We start from the raw sequence: 6,511 nt of genomic DNA, 5'->3' as shown, positions 1-6,511 counted from the left end.
TGAATGTGCCGCTGCACTTATCGCTCTCCATCTTCAGCATACAGCCTCTCAGCAGTGGGGCCTAACAGAAGATGGAGAGTCGATCAGCTGCAACGGCACACTAAAGCATGTAGAGGTGGCAATCGGGTCTGGTTGGCGGGTTGGCGTGTCAGCATACCTCAACCCGAACCCGACCCGTTTATTAAACGGGTCGGCTGTGGCAAACACGAACCCGACACGACCCGCCAACCCATTTAATAAATGGGTTGGGTCAGGTAAACGGGTTTTCAGGTTCGCGGGTCGGGTTGGCGGGTCGGGTTGGGTTGGCGGGTCGGGCAGACGGGTCGGTGGGTCGGGTTGGCAGGTTGACCCACCCGCCTAACCCGTTTATTAAACGGGTCAGGCGGGTTGGCATACCCCCAACCCGAACCCGACCTGTTTAATAAACGGGTTACGCGGGTCGACCCGTTTATTAAACGGGTTGGCTTAAGCCCAACCCGAACCCGCCTAAGAGGCGGGTTGGGTTGGCGGGTCGTGTCAGAAATTGCCACCCCTAAAAGCATGGAATACGATTGCAACTTATCTGCCCTGCCCTCTGGAAAAAAATTATTGGCTTAGGATTAGCTAAATGCCCCCAACTTGAAATATCAAAAAAAAAAACCAATTCTAAAATAAAAAGGAAAGTCACAAAAGGGGTTTTCATATATAAAATACCCCAAGCAAGTTTAAAGAAAAAGAGTTGAATTCTTTGGATACGTTTGAAAGATAGAAAAGCTCTCATAGGAAAAAAAAGTTTTGCCTAGTTTTCTTTGTTTGTATAGCATTGCGAAAAAACAGAGTGAAAAAAATGAGAGAGGAGGAGGAGGGTGATGGTGATGGTGGGTAGTGACGGTGAGATGGGTGGTGGGGAGTGTAAAAATAAATTTCCTTGGTATTAAACATTCCTCCACCCCTAATATCTTCTATCAAAAAGTGTATTTTTTAAAAAAACTCTTTCAGCTAACAAGTCTCTCTCATATGGAAGGGTCAACAAATTCTTAGGGATTTTTATTTTGCATCACTTTTTATATATCTTTCTCGCTTCCAAACATGCCTTTTAAGTCTTGGCTCTTTACCTCTCCCGTACATGTTTCTCATGTTTTCTCATATGCACGTGTTTTTCTTTATTTACCGAAGATTTTATATACCATTAGATTGTAGAATAAGGTAGATATTTATGAGTTTTTTAATATAATTTGATATTTTTATAGAAAGATAAGAACATTTTGTTTTTTTATTTATGACACAAAGAAATCTCCATTGAAACTGAGTATATATATATTGGGAGAAATGGGTAGGTGCTAATTTGTTATAAATGTTTTAAAATTGGTGATTTTGTTCCTACCAAAAGTACTTTAATAAGTTTAGTCCCATATCTAAGAGAAATAAGTTTTTCAAGTGGTTTAAATAGAGGGTTTGTTCTTTATTCTTTACTTTGGTAATCCATGTGTCTTGGGGTAACTTGTGAATGTTGATGCGCATCGTGCAGGAACAGATGTGTCATTTGCGCACACACACGTGTGTGTATGTGCAAGGGCGCTTGAGGTGCAATGTGGCATTTTGATGGCGCACTTTGCACTTCGCACGAGCGTGCGTATGAGGTGCAAAGGCCTGTTTTGACCTTTTGGTTTTCGAATTGTCTGGCCTTTTAAAATGTTTTAATATGCTTTTATGGTGCATTGTGACTGTTGGACGGTTTTAAAGGCCTTTGAGCATAGTCAGAGGAGGGGGACCGTTTAGGACATTTTTCGTCCTTATTTCAAACTGTCGGATTTATGGTCATTAATCTCATTTATCGTAAAACGTTTTGATCTTTCTAAGAAATCTATAAATCACTTCCTTCTTCCATCTTTTGGAGACACGAATTTCTGACTCTCCAGTTTTCTCCTTTATCTCTTCCCGATTTTGGCTTGCAGAGTTCTGGTGTGGGAGAGGTCATTTGTTCTTGAGAAGCAATGACTATCTTGAGGTTCAAGTCTAGTTGTATCCTGGGAACTCAGTCGAAACCAACCCCTTTTTCGCATCTTCGAAATTTCTGGAGTGGGGCGATTGAAGTTCTAAAGATAGTGATCTTAAGAACGTGCCTCTAGGTTTGAGATCTCTTTTCTTAAATCCATTTTATCACAAGGTTGGAGTAACATAATTGACACGTGTTAAATAAGTTTTTTGGGTCTTTCGATATTTTTTTGCAGTTTCGACCTAATAAAAGTGTTGGGCATGGCCGATTTACGAGGAATTTGCACCTGAATCATGTGATTTTTGATGAAAAATTTAATATTTGGAGCCTAAAAAATTTACAAAGATTTTAGACCATTGATTTTTTGAACCATATAAAAACTCACCCACAAATCAAGAGCTAATCCCTATAAAATCAAGTACATAGACATGTACAATAATAATTTAAAAAAAATAAAAACCCTAAAAAACTCATTTAGCATGTATCATTTAATATATTTCATTTAGCACCTACCCATTACTCTATATATCTATTGGCAACTTACTATAAATTATATATATATAATGAGTTCCTTGGGTCTTTTTTTTCATTTGTTAAGCCTCTAGTTTTAAGTATTTTTTCTCACATTCAATAGTTTAAACGTGATTTATATGTTTTGTTTAGTGAAAACTAGCTTTTAGATTGTCGGAATCTGACCTGTATAATGGTTTTTTGAGTGATCCAAATTCAATGACTCAGCTCGTAAAAAGATGTTTTTTTTTTTGGAAAAAATGATCTCACTAAATTAATCATGTTAAACACATCTAACACTTAAAAACCTATAGGACAGAACGAGAAATGGGGCGGGCGAGTTAATGGGATTTAAAACTGTGGCTCGTTGCAGTAGGGTTTTTCGGTGGTATCCTCTCCCTCTCCTCCCCACATAAATCGCTCAGTGCAGGCGAACCCGTTATGTCGTAAACCTATCCTCTATCAAGTCAAGCACAATCACCCTCATCCTGATGCTGCTTGTTCGAAATTTGTCTTACCCTACCCCCCCCCCCCCCCCCCCACCCCTTTTTTGGAAGCTTCATTCCAGAGGGGCCACCCTCCACAAATTAAACCCCACGCAGACATTTTGCCACCCTCTCTCATTTTGCTTATATTGTCTATCTTAGCATTTGCAACAGAGACACCATTCTTGTGATCGGGGTTGAACATGTTTAGACTCACCGCAGACTTGATATGGAAGAGCCCTCATTTCTTCAATGTCGTTGGAGACCGAGAGTTGGACCTTTGAGGTACTCCCCCAACCCTTCTTCCCCTCTTTCTTCCTTTTATCTCCACGCATCTTCTTCTTTTTATCTCTCGATTGTGTTGTGTCATGCAAATAAATCTTCCATGTAACGAAATGTGTCTAGGCTCACAACGTTCTCATCTTAGCTTTTGTTTGTGGCTTTGATACCTCTTTCCTGCGGTTGAGGAAAGGAAGGGAAGAGAGTAACTAGTAGGTTCCTTTAAAGAAAACAAAGATAACATTCCCCCTTTTCCTCCTAGATCAATAAAAGGAGTTTCATTTGTTGGGAAAACAACTCAATAGTTATGGAAACTAATGTCCCCGGCCGCATGCGGTCGTGTGCTGCTGCTGCCCATGCGGGCTCATGAACCTCTTGGTGCTCGTTGTGGTGAGGCTGCCGGCTGGGCTCTGCCGGAAGACTGGCAAGGAAGAAGAGGCACCTCAAGGAGAGGAAGAAGGCAACACTCCTTCACGAGCAAAAGCATGCGGAAGCATGATGACTCCGTGCTCCAGCAGGTGCACCCCACTCCGGCCAAGCCTGTCGGTGGGTGTTCATACGAGTCACAGGAGATAGAGGTGTCACATATGGACGAGAAGATGTGAGGAAAGCTCCACATAGGGTTATGGAGAAACCCTTCAGAGAGATAATGAAGTCTCTCTCTCTCCCCCCCCCCTTTGTAACTATCAATTTCAAGATGTTGGATCTAAGAATAGATATATTACTTTGAAATTGATTTTGAATTTTCATATGAAACTCTTTAAAAAAGAAAAATACTTCTGATTTATGATTAAAGAAATAAATCCAAACATAACGAGTAAAGTCATCAATAAAAGTGACATAGAGTAGCCACCTTTAGACATGATCGGAGATGGACCCCAAACATTCGATTGTACCAATTCAAAAGATCTTGTGGAAAGAAAGAATTTAGTTGGAAATGGAATACACTTCATTTTTTCAAAAATACAATCTTTGTAATTAATGTCTTTTTCTTTACAAAATTTGTTTTCAAATGAAAACAGATACATTTTTTAATAACTTGGATGTCCAAGTCTTTTATGTCAAGTTTCCATGCTTTTATCTTGAATATAAGTAAAGAAAGAGTTTGTAAGAAGGTTTAGATGATCCATATAATAAAGGTCCCCCTTCCTATGGCCTTGCCCAATCCGCTTCCCAGATTGGAGATCTTGCACAAAGCAACTATTAGATGAGAAAGATATTTCACATCCATGGTCGGCAATTTGGGGAAACTGAAAAAAGATTCAAATTTAACTTTGGAACAACTCTTACTTTTGGAACAAAAAGGTTTTGAAAATCAAGTATTCCAATAATTGTGATTTTTAAAAAGGTTCCATCGGTCGTAGAAACACATGAGCTTTTTGAGTTGGTGCATACATCAATCAATGCATTTTCATGTGGGGGTTATATGAAAGAATGCTTCGGAGTCTAAAATCCAAGAATACGTATTGGGTGATGATGCACTTTTTTTTCATATTTCTTTCTATATTTTCTCTCATTTCCTATGTTTATCATCCTTGTAAAGAAAGGAAATGATCGAAAGAAAAAAGAAAGAAAGAAAGAAAGGATTGTCTCTATTGAGAACAATATCGTGTGACCAATGATTGATGATGATTCTTTTAATCGAGGATGGGATTTGGGGTCGCTTGATAAGCATCCGTTTTTTCCGGAAGAAGTCTATAGTTTGTCCTTTTGTTTTATTTGGATTTCTCTAGTGGTTTGCACGAATGGTTGAAAAGGTTTTTAATACCAATCTATTCATTTACTAGGGGTCGAGCCATATAAACAGGCTGCCATACTAAGCTGGTGAGTAAACAATAAATATGTACGAGAGAGAGACCATTTTCTTAAAACACTGCTTAATTACACTCATCATAGCTCATTGTGTACGAAAAATACATATGTGCCATGTATGCAATGCAATTGTTTATTGTAAATGTAATTTACAAATGTTCAAAGAGATTTAGAATCCATTCAAAAAAGATTTGACAAAGATGTCATTTGAGAAAAATTACAAGGAAAAAACCTATTGGCTGCACTACCCTTGCTTCTACGTCTATACAATTTTGGATTAGTTAAATACCCCAATTCTGATTATCAAAAAATAAAAACAATATAAGAAAAAATACCCCAATTCCAAAAAAGAAAAGGAAATCACAAAAAGGGTTTTTGTCATAGATAAAATTGTAACTGCTTCAACTTTGGTAAGTGTTGGATAGGCAAATTTAAACAAAAAGTGTTGGATTCTTCCAGTCTTGGCTCTTTGCCTCTCGTACATTCTTCTCATGCTTATCATATATATGTGTTTTCTGTTTTCCTACTGCAGATTTCATGTACTGATAAACTGTGGAACAAGGTAGAGATATTCACGAGTCTGTTTGAATCCAACCTGATATCTTCGTATAAAGTTAAGAACCTCTTTGTTTTGTTTTGTGACATGACGAAATCGCTCTCATGATGGAGATCTAGTCGTGCTGGACTTGGCTTGCAGTACGTATGGTTGTGGTTTTGGTAGCATAAAACTTTTGTGGGTGCACCCCTCGCCCTCAAGGAGTCTCTTTGCTTCAGCCAATGAAAGGTAGTGACGCCCATGAAAATAAAACCTTGACCGCCCATCTAGCCAGAGAAGATCAGGTCAATCACATTGCACCTGATCCTCCCCTCCATCTAGCGGTGTAGACCCCCCTCTCAATTAGGGATGGCAGTGGACCGGGGGACAACCGCCTCGCCCTGTTTGGACCGGGGATGAAGGGCATGAAACGGGGATGATGGTGGGGGATGAAGGTTAAAATCTATCCCCGTGCCGAGATGGAGGCGGGGATGGACTTACACTTTTCCCCGTCCCAATCCCCGCCCCGTTCCGTTCCCAATCCTTTAAGGGATGACTATAGACTAAGGGGGGAACGGGCCCGCCTTGCCCCCATTTGGACCTGGGATAGAAGACATGAAACCGGGATGGAGGCGGAGGTTAAAATCCATCCCCGTCCGGGGATGGAGGGGGGGATGAAGGTTTGGATTTTGAAACGGGGGCGGAGGTGGAGACCATGTCCCCCACCCTCGCCCCGGTCCACTGCCATCCCTACTACTCTCAATGCTTCAAACTCCTGAGAGGCGAAAGTTAAGAACATTACTCATATAGTCGTATAAGAAGGGACTTGAAAAGAGGCCTTTTAGCTTAAAGTAAATGTGCCCACACCTCGAGTGTGGCCTTGGTTTAAGGCCTTAAGTGTGATGCATGTGTGTT

Source organism: Nuphar pumila, chromosome 1 (assembly GCF_984573655.1).
Source record: "Nuphar pumila chromosome 1, dmNupPumi1.hap1.1, whole genome shotgun sequence".
NCBI lineage: Eukaryota > Viridiplantae > Streptophyta > Magnoliopsida > Nymphaeales > Nymphaeaceae > Nuphar > Nuphar pumila.
The sequence above is the reverse complement of the archived record's forward strand: the minus strand, read 5'-3'. Positions refer to the sequence as shown.